We start from the raw sequence: 19,122 nt of genomic DNA, 5'->3' as shown, positions 1-19,122 counted from the left end.
TTTTGTTTTGTTTTGCTTGCCAAGGATCGACCTTGTGCCTACGTATTCTCAAAGGGATGTTGAGAAAGTCAGAGCAATCGTAGTTCCCACTTATGCTAGTGGAAGCAAAGGAAAATAGACAAATGTCGTCTAAATGCTAGATGTATCTAATCTATATCATCACATACATCTGTTTGATTTTGTTTGAAAATCTTTTCATTATAAGCCCGGGGCCATGCCACTTAGGGTGCTTAGAATGATAAAGATGTTTTTGTTTAACCAGCCTTGTGGCAAAAGTTTCAATGAAGTCAGCCTTGTGACAAAAACTTTGATTAATCAGCCAGCCTTGTGGCAAAAGTTTCAATGAAGTCAGCCTTGTGACAAAAACTTTGATTAATCATCCAGTACGGTGGTAAAACAGTTTGATTGATTAGCCAGCCTTGTGGCAAAAAGAAAAAGAAAGTTGGATTGATTAGCCAGCCTTGTGGCAAAAAAGTTTGATTGATTGATTGATTGTTTGTGATGATATAAAAGAGATACTCCTAGCATAGAGATGAAAAATGTCTAATCTCCTAGGGTATTTGATTTGGATATTGGGGATGCTTATAAGAAGCCCGTGGGTCCTTGTACGAAGCCCAAGAGGAGGCTATCCGAGGGTCCTTGCATTGTAAGCCCAAGAGGAGGCTATGGGAGGGACAATCCAGGGTCCTTGCATTGTAAGCCCAAGAGGAGGCTATGGGAGGGTCACTCGTTTGTACAAAGCCCAAGGGGAGGCATGGTATAGTTGGTCTGAGCTCTTAGAGCGATTTCACCGGGAAACCATACTCTATGTCCTAACCTAAACTAGTGGAGATTCTTTGCACGAAGCCCAATAGGAGGCTATGGGGAACCTAGTGTTGTACTAAGTTGAATAAGCATATAACACAATCACAAGTATGAACAAGTACAAACAAACATGAACAAGTACATGAACAGTTATATATGACAGAGTGTGTGTATATAATGGAGTTTATGAAGGAAATATACCTGTAAGCATGCTCCATTTGTATATATAGGGGCTCGGGACTCATACTCGAGGAGAGGTCCACTTGAATTTATTCAAAGCTATGTAAACAGGTATTTACAAAAAGGGCTTGGGACTTATACCTACATGGAGGCCCATGGTATTTTTGGGAAGATTTAAAGAAACCTTCATTTTGGTTTGTTATTCAAAGTTAAAAATCAAACTGATCGAGATATGTACAAAAGGCGTACAATGAAATACCTAATTTCATGTACATGAATGGGTATGTACAAAAGGGCTTGGGACTTATACCTACGTGGAGGCCCGTGTTTTATTTACAAAACATGGTTGACTGTTTTATTTACAGACGCGAAGTTTCGCTTTTGAAAAACTGTTTGAAAGTTGTTTGAAAAGTTTATTTGTTTTAAAAAAAAAAGTTTTCTGTACAAAGAAAAACTGTAAAAGGAAAAAAAGAGTGGGTCTTATACTCTCTAATATTCGAGAGGCCCCTGTTTTATTTTCATAAAACAGGGTGGATGGTTTTGAAAAAAAGATGTGAGATTTATTGTTTTGAAAACTGTACAAAAAGAAAAGAAATGGGACTTACACTCTCTAATAGTCGAGAGGCCCCACTTCGTTTTGAAAAACAATGGATGATTTAAAAAAGTTTAATCAAAAGTTTCAAAAAGAAATGGTTTATCGTTTTTGAAAAGAATCGCGATTGCTCGTTTTAAAACGATTTGAATTTTGAAAGAAGCCAATTTAATCAAGATAAACAAAAGATTATTCTCAATTAACACTTAGATGATTAGGGTTTGCTTCAAAAAATATTTACAAGTGATTAACTTTGAAAATCAAATGAAAAATAATATTTAAAAGTATTAAAATTACTTAAAAACAAGTCATTTTAAAACTATTAAAAAATGTATCAAATAAATATTTTTTGATGATTTTTTTTGATATTGTCAAAATATGTATACTAAATAAGAAGTGTGTAAAAAATGAAGGGAAAATAAATTAATTTGAATGGTTAAATTAATTGGTGAAGTTGTGAAGAAAATGAAAGAAAATAGGTGCTAAAAAATTGATTTTGTCTCCACAAGGGTTTGAACCCACGCCCTCTCTCTCACCGGCCAAAACACTTACCAACTGAGCTGCGCGCGCAGCTTGTAAGATACACGCGTTCAATTGATTATATTTTAAAACAAGGATTTGAATTTTCCAAACCAAAACTGGCGCCAAGAACACACCTTCAACTGATTTTCAAAATTCTTCAAAACTGTGTTGTTTTGATCAATCAAAGGGTCTATCTCACTCGGTTTTTCACGAGGAACATGATGGTGCCCTCATAATTCATTTATTTTCACTCTAAGGGGGTCAATTTTTGTATGAACATGAAGAACCCTAAAACTGAATTTGATCGTGAAATGATGTATGATTGATGAATTATGAAATTGATTGAGGGTTAATGATCAGTGATAGTGCAGAAACAAGATAGCAACTCAATTTTTCATTTATGATGCATGTATGTATGAGTTTGAAGTTCAAAACTCTTACCTTCGAAAACGGCTAAGCTGGAGATTGAATTTTGCAAAGGAGGTGTTACAGAAGTTGTTTGATGATCTGGATAGCTTCAATGGACCTTATGGAAGGTGTCTGAATGCTTGGGATGGATTGAAAACATCTGGATCAAAGTATGGAACCCGATCTGCAGTAGAACCAAGTATGAATCGAGCTTGATGATTCTGAAGTTTTTGGCTATATGTGATGGATTGTATAGTTCATATGTGATATATGGATGATGTTAGAAGTGATAGTTTGGACAGAGATGAGCTAGAATGGATTTTGGCATGATAAGGTTCATTTCATGTTCATATGGAGGTGAGATGGTGATTCTGAGTTTTGGGGTGATTTGGGGTGTGTGAGTGGTTCAAACACATCCCATATGATGTTTATGAGTTGTTAGAACCATCACTTTGGCCATAACTCAAAGGGTTTGGAGGTTGAGTTTTCTACCTCTTTGAAAACTATGAAACTTGCAATTCAAGAAAGAAGAGAGAAAACCTATAATTGTGAGGTTTTGGTGTGAGTTTGAAGATGATTTGAACCTCTATTTATAGGCCAAGGATTCTGAATGAAGAGCTTTGCAACTTGCTTCAAGAAGTGATGATTTGGCTTAAGAGATAAAATGGAATCTTTCACATTAAATGCAAATGGTTAAAGTAACTAAACCATGGTTATTTTGGCCAAGCTTCTTATCTCTTTCCTATCTGATCTTAAACCAGAAAATATCTCTCAATCATTGCTTTGGTGTGTCATCACTTGAATTATAGGTCATGTAGTCTTGAAACTTAGTGAAAAATGGTGAAAATTCAAGTGAAAATGATCACTAATGTCAAAATTCAAAACCATGGCTACACTCCATATTTTTTCATGCTCTTTGACATTTTGGAAAGCTCATATTACACACTTCAAAACCCTAGTTGAAAGTTTCTTCAAACTCTTTAAGGAAATGGGTGAAAAAGATCCATGAACTTTGAAGAAAATGAAGTTTTAAGTGAAATTTTCAAAAAGTACCAACTTTGAAGCACCATATCTCTTAAATGGTTGATCTTATGGAAAAAATTTATATGTGTCAAAGTTGTTTATTGGATCAAAATCTACAACTTTCATGTTGGAAGTTTTTTTCAGTTTGTAGGTGAAATTTTGAGAAATTCCCTTCCAAAGTTTGGAAAAAACCATGAAAAACACTTAGAAAAATTTTCTAAGTATGAAAGTCAAACTTTTGACTTTTTGATTCTTGATTGATTTTCTTGATTTTCCTTGATCAAATGACTTCTCATATCATATATTGATGATTTAAAACTTCAAAAGTCATGGTTGACCAAAATTCCCCAAAAGTCAATGGTGATCTTGTACAGTTGACTTTTTCAGACGAATCGCGTTTCTGGAGATTTCAAATGAAACAGGCTATCCTCATCAAATGAATGGTATGAATGGATCATATTGAGGCATTAGAGGATATTGAATCATAGTTTGAGTTGTGGTGCCATGTCCTGATTAAAAAGTCAGTTGTTCAGTGAATTAGGTCAAAAAACCCTAATTGTCGACCTGATGAAATTGATGCCTGTGGATCTTGAATTGAGATACAATTTCCATTGTATATTGTCATAGGGATTATTTGAAGATGATTGAAGCCTTTGATTGACTTCCTGGGGATTTTTAGGGTTTCCCAAATGTGATCCCTGATTTCAGTCCCTGATAGTTCAAAACCCTAATTCTGAGGATTTGTCTGATCAATCTTTGTATAGGAGATGTTCTGAGCCAATGGATTAGGTCAAAATGATTCACTTGGGCCTTGAGGTCATGTCCCAAGTCATTAGGTCAAATTCTGAACAAAAGTCAGGAGTATGCTGTCTTCAGTCAAAACCCTAATTCAGTCGATTCAAAGCTGTTGAGCTTGTTGAAATGAATCTCTGAGGACCAAATGTTGATTGTTGATGAAGATAGTTCTTTTGAGATGAAGGGAGAACAAAACCCTAATTGATTGTTACTTGTACTGATGAGTGATTTCCTGATTAAATCCTGCTGAGTCACAAGTAGCAAACACAAGCTATGCAATTTGTTAGAGATGCAAATGATGCATATGCTATGATATGAGGTGGTATCTTAGGTCAAAAATTGGGGTATGACAATGTCCTTCTAGAATATCCTTATGAAGCTCAAAACATCAGTTACACAAATCCAATCACTCAACCTCATTACATCGTTTTCGTCGATTCTGAATTCACCGCCTTTACTTTGGTAATTCAAAGTCAACCTATCGATCAACTCAACATCATCTTTCTGACCTCCTCTAATCTCGTCAAGAATACCACTAGTCATCTTCTAGCATACTCAATCTAACACTATTAGGAGTGCCTTCACATACTAACTTAAGTCTCTAAATTTTCCAATTAAATCCAACTCATTCATCATTAGCACCGACATTTTAAAGACTTCTTACGCAACACAATAGCACAACATTTTCCTCATTAGGATGGTAATTCAAACCAAAATCCTAATCCAAAAAAAAAAATACTCTAATCATCTCTACTGCCTCATATTAAGCCCTTTCTGATCAAAGAGGTACTTCAACTCTTATGATCACTAAACACTTCGAATCTTGAGCCATACAATTAACCTGCACGACCAAGACGACATTCATAACTCGTGGTTTTAATCCAAATTCCATGACATCTTTCGTGCCCAAATATCATCCCACTCGACATCTCAACAAAGTCTTCCTCTCATTCAATAGGTGTCAGAAATCCTCTAAAATTCTTCTTTTATACTTATCGTTACTTTGCCACCGCAAATATGATTCCAAGAGTTCTAAAGTTTATTCCATCTTTACTATTAATTCACTTCTCATTAAAATCCATCGTTACTCAAGTCATCTTTATCACCGAACATCTCGTCAACTTATTCATCGACAACATATTCTACTCGATTTTTGTTTCAAACAATCGCGGTATTAGGCATTCTTATTCGACAAGTTTCACGCTTCCTTAACCGACTTCAGACTATCTCCTCAAAGGATCAACCTACTGTATTTATAACCCTCCCATAAGGTATAACATAATCTCTCCTCTTCGTAGGTTCAAACGGCACCTTGATCCGACACTCGGAACTCATGATATGAATTTTCCAGTCATTGCCCAAAAAATGCAACACCGACATCATGCAGCGACACTCTATACGATATATCCAAAACTTCTCAATTGGTAAATTCAATTCTTAAAATTACTCCTCAACAAACCTTCTAATTATTCTTTCAATCCATTCAACACTGACACTGACATCCCGTGCAGTACCAATAAACAAGTCTAGTTATAAGAACAAGAGTAACCGCAACTTCACCTCTTTCCAACGTCATCCTGTCACAATTAATTATCTTACAGCTGTTGCAACCATTTTTATAACAAAGTTCATCTCGTTAGCTTTCCGACGCTTCAAACGGAACTCAATTCGGATGTCCAGAATTCCAGTTATGAATTTTTGAAGTTCCGCAGCTATTCAGCAATTTTCCTGCGTTTTGCTTACGAAAATCTCTCTCCAAAACTCATTCTCTTCAACTCTATCACATTCCAAACAGCCCCTTATCGTATCTCTTCACTTCCAAACATTCTTATGACTTGAGTAACATATCCCACCACCGAAGTGCGATTTCTGGAACATTACGACAGCAATCCTCTTTACAACTTGTAGCTGAATCTCTTCCCAGACGTATGGCTACTCAACTGACATCTTCGCAGAACACCAGCAGAGCTGACACATCGCAACCTTCTAATTTCCTCCTCTTACAATAACTGTCAATTACCTCTAATCATCTTCCTTCAAGATGTTCCAACTCAATTACCAGTCAAGTCTTGATTCCAAATCGCCTTCAATTCGGGAAACAACAAACTCCAACAACGCTCGCACTGTTGCCAACAACAGTCTACTGAATCAATAATCTTACAACTGAAACATAACCGAGAAGCCAAGCTTCTCCCCCACTTGTTTCAATTCAACACCTGCAACAAAACAAACAAGTACCGACAGTGATTCACTCACATGTCGCGTACCAAGGAATAAAATGCCGACAATATACAACTGTCGCGCAACTCAACTGACTCAACAATTGGCCGGACGGACCGACCTGCTCTGATACCACTATTGTAACACCCCTCTAATACCCCACGGCAATTAACAAAATTAAATCAGAGTGAACATGCAAAGGGTGTCACAATTCAAAAGAAAACACACGTTCGGCATATGTCATGCATTCACTGAAACATCTGAAATTATAACTCTTTAGATAAAAATCATGTTTACACAGCGGAGTCAAATCATCAAGTCAACATTACATCGTTAATGTATCAGACTTCAAATAAAATAAACAATAGAGTTATAATCGAAACTCAAAACATCGCGTTCCCAGTGTTACGTCTATCAGAGCATGACACCGACACAACAACTAAACCGACTTATGAGCTAATCCTCACCAAGTCGAAAGCAGCTATCCTCAATCTGAAAGTGTCAACAGTAAGGGTGAGTCTCATCACAGTTAACAAATGTTATTGCATCTTAAATAACAACACATCATAGTTATATCATTCACCCGATTTCATCATATTCAGATTATCAGGAACGTCCATCATTTACACAAACGTTAACAAAACACATCTTTCAAATAGACAATCATACTCAACATTAATTCAACAAAACACACAACCAACACGTCATCAATATTTATAACACTGGAATACTTCCAATCATGTTATAAAAGTATGCATATGTATGAACTGACACTATGCATGTGGTACCAAAATTCGTGAATCATATTCACAGGACTTCTCTCTACGATACTGCCCTTCAAATCGCTCACACCCCACATGGGTACACGATTAACCTCATCAAATGGGAATAACCCATGACCGATCCAACATCATCAAGATACGGCCCTGCCGGCACAGATTCCACACAATGGGAATCATGCCCTTCACTGATCCAACACACCCTTGTGGATACAGTATCATCAATGAACATGAATGAATGCAACATATACAACATACTTATACCATCATCATCATCATCAACATCATCATTATCATCAAGTATGTTTATATACATTAGCATCATTCAATACAATCAATCATCATTATCATCATCATTAAAGAACATATATGTGTCCACATCAATCATCATCATCAATAATAAGAACACACATGTATCCACATCATTCAAAAACAAATCAGTCATCATCATACAACTCTCAACAAATCATCACATCATAATGCTTTCCAAAACAACATCTTATATTGTCAGATTTCATGATATATGTCTACAATATATCATCCAATTAAACAAATCGTCACATGATTAATATTTCAACATAGCATGTATTTAACATATTTCATCACATATATATGTACAATACATCAATCACCAAGAAATAAAATCATATTTAAAAATAATTGGATTCACACCTCATTTCATCATTTAAACACGTAGGCTATCTCATAAGATTCATCGTGCTCGAAACGACACTAAAAACGGACATACGGTTCGAAAGTTACACATCATTTAACGTTTCCAAGAAAACAACTAACGCTACAGCACGCGGCGCAACCAAAGTTCGCGGCGCGACCTGAAGCACACAAACACGTTCGCGGCGCCAACCTATTCACGCGGCGCGATGCGAGAAAACAAGTACGCCTTCGCGGAGCCAACACTAGGACGCGGCGCGACCTGAGCGTATCACAACTTCTTGGAATTCTGCCCAACGGTTCGCGGCGCAAACAGAGGTTCGCGGCGCGACCTGGCGATTTTGCAGAATTACGGGTCTGCGTTCAGACTCTGCGATCTCACCCAATTTGAGTCCAAAACTGACTCTAAACATCATATACAGACAGTTAATCATCAATTGCATCATTATTCATCATCACACATCAAAACAACACCTAATCAATCAATAATCCATGCAATTTTCATCAGTTTATAACCTTCCTAAACCTAACATATGATCCAATTGACTCAACAACATCCCTAATCAATATCGTTATCCAATAATATGATAATAGATGATAACCGGAGAGTCCCCCCTTACCTTAGCCAAGGATTCTTGATTGGTCTCTCCCTCCATTGCTCCTCTTCACGTACCAGCTTTCCAATCCCTCATCTCCTCTGCTTTGCTTTTCACGTTCCTTTCCCTTATTCCCAATTCTTATTATTTTATAAAATAAACTTTAATTGGAATAAGACCTTTACTAACATAACACCCCCTCATTCCTTAACACCACACATGGCCCAACACCATAAACCATCCTTTTCCAATTAAATCCCTTAAACCCCATATAATTCTAATTATTAATTAAATTTCTATTTAAATTAAAAATTAAAATATACGGGTGTTACAACTCTCCCCCACTAAAAGAGTTTTCGCCCTCGAAAACATACCTCAAGTAACCAGCTCGTATAAGAGTCCTTCACCTGACTCTCCAGCTCCCAATTAACATTACCATTAGTCAATCCCCAAAAATCCATCTGACATAACCAACAGGAAACATGTATCATACATTCAAATCCCAGTTCTTACGTCGCATTTGACTATCCAAAAGTATACCACTCGCTGTAGCTCCAAAAGGTTAACAACAACAGAACATTGAGGTACAACCTATACAATACGCTCAACAGCTGAGTAATACAATTACACAATCTATAGTATGATCACACTGATCAACACTGCAGTAATGCATACCATCTATCAAACCTACCAACCTTAGACATACTCTTCCATCTGAGTGATAATGTAATACTTACATTTTTCGCCCACCGCTTCCTTCAAGAAACTCAATAACAACATTCCTATACTATTGAATTCCAACTACCTGACTCCCCTCAAGTCACACCATCAATTATCCAGCACGTTACATTCCGCTTTTCTGCACTACTCTGATTACTCATCACAATCATCTGTACCAATTAGATTTCTGAGTTTTTACCCGATTCCGACTCTCTTTACTCATTCGTTTCAAGAATCATTCTTCATCATTCATGGTACCAATTTACCACTCAGTAATGCTTACTCGCACTCAAAAACAAATTCCTGAGTTACTACATCTATTAAACATCCTAACCATCAGAACAAGTACACACAAGTAGTTATAATTACACTCATCAGCCTCAATATACCATTTCTTGCAAAACAACTCAAATTGAGTTTCGCTCTTTTCTAAGAATTAAATCAATTCCTCCCTTCATAGAGTATAATTCCTCATTATATCTAGAAATCTACAATAACCCTTAACAACAACACCAATTTATTATAGCATCAAGTGGCATCAACTCTCCATTTTAATTTCGCCGAATACATACTCGTTAACTACGTACAGCCATAATAACATATTCATCATCTCGACAATCATTCAAAAGAGTTATAATTCTTCGACACGACATCCTTACATCCACTGGATTCTAAATCCCACATATAGATCAACACATATTTTCTATGTAGGCTTCCGACATATTAATTCCTTTACTGCCCGCGAGTAGTACTCATAACACTACTCCGCATCACACTTTCGCTGCGCGACTCTGATTACCCGTCTTAAGTCATCATCCACCATGTTGTACTCTTTCATATTCACTTCTTGATAAGTTCACACAACATAGTGAGTGATTATTCTCACAGCTTAGTATTCATCACATCTTAAACCATTAAGGTAACAAACAAGTTCATCCCACCTATATGATTTCCGTCTACTATCAACAAGAGATTTAGGGTGATCAAGTCCTAAATTTGTCAATATTAGTTGAAAATCATATTTAAGCATAAACCGTCGTTACTACATAATAGTGTCCCTTTCCGAGTTTGCACCCAAACTCATTAACATCGTCATAGTACAATAATTCACTACGGTGTCCTTCTAGAATATCCTTCTGAAGCTCAACACCATAAACTATCCTTTTCCAATTAAATCCCTCAAACCCCATATAATTCTAATTATTAATTAAATTTCTATTTAAATTAAAAATTAAAATATACGGGTGTTACATAAGGCCATAAGAGTGAAAATCAAGCAAAACCAAATACTTTGATGGACTTGTAATCAAGTAAATTTTTGAGAAAGGAATAGAAGGGTTACGTGAACTGAGGCAAGGCAGTTGTACAAAGCCTATTAGTTGGACACACAATAATTATAAAGCTCTATAGTCCCAAAATTTTATTCGCAAGAATGCATGAACCAACAAAGTGAACCATACCAACTAGAACCTTAACATAAAATTGGACACAAGACTAGGTCTAATCTTTGAGAAACCCTTTTACATAACAACCAAGCTATGACCATTAATTACTATAACTTTATTTGGACCTTCACAAGATTGTTTATTTTGTAAATTAGAAGTACTATGAGTAATATGATGTGAAACACCTGAGTCTGGAAACCATGCTTGAGATTCAAGGCATTGAAGTACTTGAAGCTCATCTTCATGAGTCAAAAGAGAAATTGCTTGTGCAAAGATGGAAGATTGATTCTTCAGGTTTCCATTAGCACGAGATGGACCATTTAAGGGTGATGGATGTGTCAAACGCCTTACTTGTGGAGGCTAAAAGAACTCATCATATTTTTGCCAACAACCTACCACTAACTAACCATATTTGGTGCATTGCTGACATGTTGGTAGATTACTTATGTTGTATTCCACGCCTTCTACCACGATTAAAGTGTCTCCTACCACGAGAGTATTAACAGGATCCAAAATTTCTGATACGAGCCCATTAGTGGAAGGCCCAAGAGCATTAGTGGAAGGCCCAATACCGTTAAAGGAAGGACCCAATTATGAGAGGGAAGTGAGCCCAATATTGAGAAAGAGACAGCCCAAGAAACCGATATGGATGCAGGATTTTGTATGCATGTAGAGAAATCAATTAGAAGCTGCTAGTGGCACTTAATACATTCTGTTAGTCCCACTCCATTTTTTCCGCAAGTTGTTATGCAAAGTTTTCTTTATAAGCTGTAACAGTGAACCAATTTTGGGTATGTTGAATGATAAAGAAAATTCTATTTCTTCCCCAATTTCTCTTCTTCTGTTCTTAATTTTTCTTAGGAGTTAACACTCACTCGAAGAGTGATTCCATTGATTTTACTACCTGAACAATTGCAGGTTGTAACATTGGTGCTTTCATCATGGACCACAATGATCTCATGAACGCCCTTCAATCCAAATTTGATGCTCAATCCGAAGCGATTCGTTCCATGATTCAAACATCGCTGGATTCTCATTCTGATTCCGTGCACTCAACGCTGCATCGTCACCTGCTTGAGGTGGATTCCAAGGTGGCTGTACTTCGTGCGGAGGTATCATCAACGACCGCCGCCAATTCTGGGTCGGTTTCACGGACGTTGAAGCTCAGTTTTCCACGTTTTGATGGTTCTAACCCGCTAGATTGGTTATTCCAAATCAAAGCATTTTTTGACTTTCATAACACTCCGGCAGCGTCTCGTCTTCAGATTGTAGCATTTCATCTAGAAGGTCGCGCAGCTGCGTGGTTTCAGTGGGCAATGCGTAATGATTTGCTTCCTTCATGGCCGATGTTCTTGGAAGCGGTCCGTCATCGTTTTGGTCCTACTACGTATGAAGATGTTGAAGGAGATTTATCCAAGTTAGCACAGACAGGTTCAGTAGCAGACTTCCAAGCACAATTTGAAGATTTGATGAACAAAGTCACTGGTATCTCTGAGCCTCTACTCATTAGTTTTTTTAATTACCGGCCTTAAACAAAACTTGCGTCGTGAATTACAATTTCATCGACCTCCAACATTAATGGAAACCTTTGCCATGGCCAGAGCTTATGAGGCTCGCCTTGATGACAATCCCCCGACTTCGAAAAATTGGACTCGTAGCCCACATACAACCGCATCCCTAAACTCACAACCTAACACAACCCACTCAACCCCAACCCAAACACTTAACCCCAAACCACCCCACATCACCACCAGCGGCTTGAAACCTAGTAACTTACCTCCTTTACTTCCCACACCGAACACCACTACACCGGTTCGCAACCTGCCGACTGCCGAACTTCGTGACCGTCGCTCCAAGGGTCTGTGTTTTAAATGTGATGAGAAGTGGAATCCATATCATCGTTGTCATAGTCGTGTACTTTTGTTATTGGGGGATGATGATGAGCCACCACCTGAATCTGTCAACACCTCAGAAGACATTTCTGGTGACATCTCTAGTATCCATGCTCTGTCTAGTCAGATTCAAGGTCGTTCCCTGCGTATTTTGGGTTCATACAACCATATCAGTTTTCCTATTTTCATAGATAGTGGAAGTACACATAATTTTATCAAACCAACATTGGTGGAACAATTAGGGTTGGCAGTGACTCCTTGCCCACGATTTTGCGTTGCTACAGGTTGTGGTACATTTTTGGTGTGTCAATTTTGTTGCAAAAATGCTCCACTCCTGGTTCAAGGCATTGGTTTTGTTGTGGATCTCTTTGTTTTGGCAATTGAAGGCCCTGATGTTGTTTTGGGATTCCCATGGTTGCAATCTTTGGGCAAAGTCTCTCATGACTACTCAGCACTTACCATGGAGTTTATGTGGCAGGGTACACAGGTTCAACTTGTCGGTGACAAAACCTTAGCTTCTCAATCAATTTCTTTCCATCAATTGCAAGCTATGATGCACAAGGCTGACATTGCAGAGTTCTTTGCAATTACACAGACCTCATCTATGCCTTGTCCGGAATTAGATTCAACATTTCCGAGAGACTTACCAGCCCCGTTTACAGTGTTACTTGAACGCTTTGCTGCTATATTCGCCCAACCTACAGGCCTACCTCCACACCGCTCCGTTGACCACCGCATTCACTTAATTGAAGGGTCAAAACCTGTCAACGTTCGACCATATCGATATCCACAATTCCAAAAGGCTGAAATGGAAAAATTAATCAAAGAAATGCTTGCTCAAGGAATTATTATCCCAAGCCATAGTCCTTTTTCTTCCCCGGTGTTGTTGGTTCATAAGAATGACGGAACTTGGCGTTTTTGTGTCGATTATAGAGCTTTGAATGCAGCTACAATTAAGGATAAATTTCCGATTCCCACAATCGACGAACTCTTGGATGAATTCGACGGTGCTATGGTGTTCACAAAATTGGATTTGCGTGCGGGGTACCACCAGATTCGTTTGCACAACCGGGACACGTATAAAACGGCTTTCCGCACACATGATGGACACTTTGAGTTTTTAGTGATGTCGTTTGGCCTTACAAACGCTCCGTCAACATTTCAAGCCACCATGAATCAGTTGTTTCCCCAAATTCTACGGCGGTTTGTCATTGTATTTTTTTGATGATATTCTAATCTATAGTTCCTCCCTTGATGACCATTTACAACACTTGGAATTGGTTCTTACTTGTTTACAACATAATTGTTTTTATGTCAAACTGTCCAAGTGTTTGTTTTGTCAAGAATCAATTGAGTATTTGGGTCACATAGTTTCCTCCAAAGGTGTGCATGCTAACCCAAGTAAACTGGCTGCCATGGATAAATGGCCTATCCCTGTTTCTGTCAAACAGCTCAGAGGGTTCTTGGGCCTCACAGGTTATTATCGTCTCTTTATTGCGCATTATGCCACCATTGCTGCCCCGTTGACTGATCTATTGCGCCATGATTCTTTTTGTTGGTCTGAGGAGGCTACCACGACTTTCATAGCCCTCAAGCATGCAATGATGGCTGCCCCGATCCTTAGCCTTCCTGATTTTTCTAAGGAGTTCATCATTGAAAGGGATGCATCAAATGTGGGCATTGGTGCGGTTCTTATGCAAGACGGTCATCCACTTGCATTTTTTAGCAAGAAATTGGGCCCTAAGCTACAAGCTGCTTCTGTTTATATTAAAGAGCTTCATGCTATCACCGAGGCGGTTCTCAAATGGCGTCAATACCTCTTGGGACATTTTTTCATTATTAGGACAGACCATAAAAGCATTAAAGAACTATTGCAACAGGTTATTCAAACACCAGATCAACAAGCTTATGTGCGGAAATTGTTGGGTTTTCAGTTTCGCATTGAGTACAAACCAGGAGCATCAAATAAAGTAGCTGATGCGTTATCGCGTGTCCCTGCGGATTGGCCTATAGAGGAGGACATAGAAACTCAATCGGAATTGTGGGCCTTGGTATCTTTTCCAACTTTTGGTATTGTCTCAATTACGAAAAAAAATGCATCTGATCCTGTTTTACTTGAGTTTCACAATCAACACCGACAGGGTACTTTGGTAGCTCCCTATACAATTGTTAATGGGTTGCTTCTACATACTGGCCGATATGTTTTAAATCCGTACTCTCCATTATGTAATTTGGTTATTAGTGAGTTTCATGATACACCAAGTGGAGGTCATGCTGGTGTAAAGAGAACACTTGCACGGATTGCAATGAATTTTTTCTGGATAGGTATGCGTAAGGCAGTGGAGTCTTTTGTGGCTGCTTGTCTTATTTGTCAGCAAATTAAATCATCCACTCAAGTTCCAGCTGGATTACTCCAACCTCTCCCTATTCCGGAAGCCGTTTGGGAAGATGTAACGATGGATTTCATTACGGCCCTTCCTCCGTCTAATGGATTCACTGTCATCTTAGTTGTTGTAGATCGCCTATCTAAGTCTGCTCATTTTGGTGCTCTTTCCAGAACCTTTATAGCCTTCAAGGTCGCTGAAATGTTTATTTCATTAGTTGTCCGTCAACATGGTTTTCCCCGTTCTATTGTGTCTGATCGCGACCCTGTGTTCCTTAGCAATTTTTGGCGCAAGTTATTTGAATTGAGTGGTACCAAATTAGCTATGAGTAGTGCCTACCACCCTCAAACGGATGGTCAGTCGGAGGTGGTTAATCGGGGAGTAGAACAGTACCTTCGTGCCTTTACTCAAGACAAACCTTCTTCTTGGGTTTTGTATCTTCCCTGGACAGAATTTCACTATAACACTAGCTTTCATAGTGGATTACAAATGTCGCCGTTTGAAGCTCTTTATGGTCGCAAGCCTCCCACTATTCCAGCATACACACGTGGAGCCACATCTATTTCAGCTCTAGATGATAATTTGACCACTCGTGATGAACTCTTGCGCAACCTCAAAGCTAATTTGCTGGCAGCTCAAAACCGCATGACTCAACAAACCAATTCCCATCGTCGTGATTTCACATTTGCTGTCGGTGATAATGTGCTAGTTCGTTTGCGCCCGTACCGACAACTTTCTGTCAGTCTTCATCGCCAGCATAAGCTTTCCAAGAAGTTTTATGGCCCTTATAAGATACTCGAGCGCATTGGTCCGGTAGCGTACAAGCTCCAATTACCTTCGGGGAGTCGCATACATCCGGTGTTCCATGTCTCGACTCTTAAACCTTTTCGAGGTCAAGAGAACCCTCCACATCAGGATTTGCCTCCCGAGAGCTTTGATAATCAACCAGTTGAATGACCTGGTACGATTCTGGCTTATCCAACTGTTTTGGTTCAGGGTCAGCTTCGGCCTCAATTGCTGGTGCAATGGATCGGCTCCCCGGCTAATGAAGCTTCGTGGGAAGATATGGCTTCTTTTCAAGATTGTTATCCGGACTTCCACCTTGAGGACAAGGTGAATTTTGATGGGAGAGAAATGATACGAGCCCATTAGTGGAAGGCCCAAGAGCATTAGTGGAAGGTCCAATACCGTTAGAGGAAGGACCCAATTATGAGAGGGAAGTGAGCCCAATATTGAGAAAGAGACAGCCCAAGAAACCGATATGGATGCAGGATTTTGTATGCATGTAGAGAAATCAATTAGAAGCTGCTAGTGGCACTTAATACATTCTGTTAGTCCCACTCCGTTTTTTCCGCAAATTGTTATGCGAAGTTTGCTTTATATGCTGTAACAGTGAACCAATTTTGGGTATGTTGAATGATAAAGAAAATTCTATTTCTTCCCCAATTTCTCTTCTTCTGTTCTTAATTTTTCTTAGGAGTTAACACTTACTCGAAGAGTGATTCCATTGATTTTACTACCTGAACAATTGCAGGTTGTCACAATTTCATACTTTTCTACCAGAGCTATGATTGGTTATTGCTTGAGCAACACTATCAGTTACACTAGGAGTTGATAGTTCTTGGCAAAATTTGTCCATCTGCACTTCATGTAGATATCGAAGGGCTTCAACATAGCATATATAAGTTGGCTCTCCCTTAGAATTTATCATCATTGTGAAAGTATTGGGTAGTCCTTGAAGAATGACATTTATTTGGTCCTTTTCAGTTATATGATCTCTAACTGCTAGTTGTGAATCACCTATTGCTCTAATTTGAAGAACATACTCAGAGATTGATTTGTTACCTTTGTTGTTGTGAGTAGCTTGATGTAATCGAATCACATATTTTGTGGATCTTGAAGAGAACTTTTCACATTCACCACGGAAGCTTTAATGAAGCTTTAACACTTGAGATGAAGCTTTAACACTTTAACACTTGTATTTGATTAAATGACTCCATTGCTTTACATGATATTGACTAGTAATTATATATATAAGTGATAGAGTTAGTTATTCTCTAACTAACATTCTTAACCAATCATTGTTTTGGTAGATTTGATTGATGCTCACCACCTTTTCTTAAATAGTCGGGATGCATCTCATAAAACAAGTTTTAATGTTTTCTACTAAAAAAACAAAGTTTAGTATGACTTGCGTAGGTTGAATTTTTTTAGTGTGTTTTTGAGCTTAGGTGTTAGTTTAGCTAGGTATATATAAGTTGGTATAATTTGTATCTGTCGTTTGAGAAACATCTTGTATGGCATACCTTATGCTTGTTTTCTTAATATTTTGATTAGCCTTTGCAAAATATTTGAAGAATCTTGTCTCTTGATCTTTGGCACACAAAAATATTATGCGCTGGACTCTTGTAGTGGTTATCAGGCACGTTGATAGGAAGCTAATCCTACCAAGTCTCTAGAACTAGGGTTTCAACAAAAAAAGAAAGACATTAAAAATAAGCTAAAAAGTAGAGATAAAAATAACTTTGATTTCATTCCTTGATCTCAATGTCTCTATGAGACTACATTATATAATATTCTTAATTGATTATAAACCTAAAAGCCCAACAACTATTAAAAGCCCAAATATAACTAGAGTTCATTAACAATACTAATAACTAATATTATAAATACTATTACTCTACCATTGCTTCCGGGTTCACTTGAACCTTGTCCTCAAGGTTCTAGAAATAACACTTACAATAACAAGTTACAATAACAGTTACTTTCTTTCTTTATGTTGGTCCACATGTGAGCATCCCATATGAAAAAATAGTACCATTTCTTTCTACTTGAAGCATTCCCATGATATTGTCATTAACATAGCCGCTGGTAATTTTTTTTTCTTTCATATGTGTGAATAAACTTTGATTTTGGATTTGAGGGAGGAACACTATAAAGGCCTTCGACATCACTCAGTAAAACAAGATCAGCTTTGAGTTTCAAAGCCAATAAACTAGCCAAACACTCATTGTCCCAGAATATACCAGATGAGTCCTCATATGGTGCCTTTCTAGTACTCACAGCATCATTTTCATTGAAAATAGGGATGACCCTTAGATTCAACGACGAGTGAACCGTATCAGTTAGTTGTTTTCTGAAATTGGTATCCCAAACAAATCCATCATTCACAAGATGTTGGAATAAAGTCACATCAAGCTGACTAAACATGATATCATAGAGAGCCATGAGACTACTCTGTCCAACAGCTGCACATGCTTTGCCATCAAGTTCATATTGTGGATTTTGAAGATAAAAAAAACTGTTATTGGCCAATCTGCAACATCTTAATCGTTGCCTGCCAAGACCAATTGCACCTGAAGTCACCAATATAACCTCACACCCTCTTGTATTTAGCTTTTTAAGCTGCTCACAGAGAGCTCCAAGTCTTCCCAATGCTAATCTACCATCACTTCGAGTAACCACAATTGTTCCAAATGTCCCTTTTCCCAAAATTTCTGTAGAAGCTCTTAACAAATCATATAAACAAAACTTTCTAGTCACATTCCTAACAAACACCAATCTCTTTTGTAATGATACACCCGAAGCTGAAACCGAAATCAAACTCGAAACCAAACCTGAACCTGAATTACTCACGCCAGGATCTTTAAGACATAAATTACCTTGACGAGATTGACTGACAGTGTAGATAGGATCACACAGGGGAACGTGAGGATTCTCAAAAGATTGAGAACTGAGCCTCCCCCAAGCATTCTCAAGACTCAATTTTAAGCAGCGTTTCGTCGACTGAGCTAACGGCGACAACCTGTTGGATTTCTCCGTAATCCCGCCTAATTCTAAACACTGAGGAGAACACACCAGAACAGAAGGAAACTTGTTGTTCTCAGTCTCACCGACAACAGGAGTATATGAGGCCTGCACAGGTTCATGCACTTCTTCATCAGCTTGTGAAGACGGGATTGGTGCCATTTCTTGATCAAGATCGTTACTTTGATGATGATCCATCTGTTCAAGAGTATTCAGAGTTTCTTCATCCATCGAAACGATGACTTGAGTTGAAGGATCGGGCAATGAGGAAGCTGCGATATCA

The sequence above is a fragment of the Vicia villosa genome, linkage group LG6, assembly GCF_029867415.1.
Source record: "Vicia villosa cultivar HV-30 ecotype Madison, WI linkage group LG6, Vvil1.0, whole genome shotgun sequence".
In the NCBI taxonomy this organism is placed as follows: domain Eukaryota; kingdom Viridiplantae; phylum Streptophyta; class Magnoliopsida; order Fabales; family Fabaceae; genus Vicia; species Vicia villosa.
This window is presented reverse-complemented; position numbering follows the sequence as displayed.